We start from the raw sequence: 1,570 nt of genomic DNA, 5'->3' as shown, positions 1-1,570 counted from the left end.
GCTAGAGTGACGAGGCGTGGGCAAGGGTTGGAAGGGTACTAGCGCTTCCCAAAAGCTGCCCTTAGGACCTCCTATCAGTGAGGCTATGCTGCCTTCACCTGGTAGAGCATGACCCCACCTCCAGCAGTGGAAAGTGACTGCTTGGTGCAATGCATGCAGGCTGACCAGATGCAATGGAGGACACAGTGCCTATACCTTTAACCACTGTATAGCAGAGGGAATTTTGGCAGGTGCAACTTTTAAAACCCTTCCATGCTGAGCAAAGTCTGCTAAAATTCCCTCTTCTATACTGTGGTTAAAAGTAAAGGTACTGTATCCTCCATTGTATCTGGTCAACCTGAGTGCATGCTTGTTAGCAGAACTGGAGCCAGGGCATCTACTTTCTTAATGAATTGCCAGATAGATAGAGATCCATTTTATTTAATATCTTGCTCTATCTTCTGATGCAACAGATGGGCAACCCACCTGAATCCATTTGGAATTCAGCTCCACGAACTCTGCTATTGGGAAAAAAAAATCAGAAAATATGTAGTTCAAGTCCAATGCTACCCTGCAGATGCCCGATTTCGTCTGATCTCGGAAGCTAAGCAGAGTCAGGCCTGGTTAGTATTTGGATGGGAGACCGCCCGGGAATACCAGGTGCTGTAGGCTTATACCGTAGTCTTTCGAGACTGAAGGTTGCCAACCACAGAGAACCAGCAACATGCTTTGTGTCCTATTTACAACCCACTATGTGCTATCAAATATCTCCCTCTGTATGCCCATGAACCCCATTGTCAACCTCAATGAGCTTCCAGTCTAGATGGTGCACTTAAAAGCATCCAATCATGTATCCCTGCTCATCGCGTTTCCAAAGGCAGCTGGGCAGTCAACAAAACACTTGTTTTGCTACATGCAGACGCTAAATGGGGGCATATAGAATGTGAAGCATCAATTAATCATTGCCACCTAAATGTGATCATTCAGCCCTTGCCCATGTCCTGGTCACAGACCCTGTGTGTGGAAATGGAATGGAAAACACAGAGTTTGCATATTCAAGGAGTTGTCGTCTGAATTGTTCATTTCCCGCAAGACCTTCTCTTCTAACACAAATATGCCATTTCTTTTTACAGAATGCCATTGCTCAGAAAAGGCAAGCAAGGAAGCTCAGTGAATACAAGTAGCTCTTGCAGGGCAAGGTCCTCTTGCTGAGTCACCCATCTAGGCTGGCATTTAAGTGACACTGATTAACAACAACAGCAGTATATTATATATAAAATAAATATTTAAATTAAATTAAAAGTAAATTAAATTAATAAGTTAAGTAGTGTTTTTTATAATGTTAGATTATTAGATATAATATTATATAATGGTGGGTTGCGACACACCAGCTGAAGAACCAAAGCCCCTTTCCCTTTAAGGGGTGAGGGCAGGGGGAAGGCATTGCCGTGATCCTCAGATTGCTCCACCTGGGGGGGGGGGAAGAGAGCGCTTTTTAATGTAGCTTACCAGCTGCCAGGGTGCAAGGAGCCCCATGGAGCTCACTGCAGGGCTCCTTGTGGCTTGTAGAAAGCACAAACAGCGATCACGA

General features: G+C 44.8%; 1 pseudogene; it reads left to right on the top strand.

Annotated features, from left to right (window-relative positions):
- Positions 1-532: 532 nt before the first annotated feature.
- On the top strand, positions 533-651 carry LOC136656692 (5S ribosomal RNA; annotated as a pseudogene).
- Positions 652-1,570: the final 919 nt, after the last annotated feature.

The sequence above is a fragment of the Tiliqua scincoides genome, chromosome 6, assembly GCF_035046505.1.
Source record: "Tiliqua scincoides isolate rTilSci1 chromosome 6, rTilSci1.hap2, whole genome shotgun sequence".
NCBI lineage: Eukaryota > Metazoa > Chordata > Lepidosauria > Squamata > Scincidae > Tiliqua > Tiliqua scincoides.
This window is presented reverse-complemented; position numbering and strand designations above follow the sequence as displayed.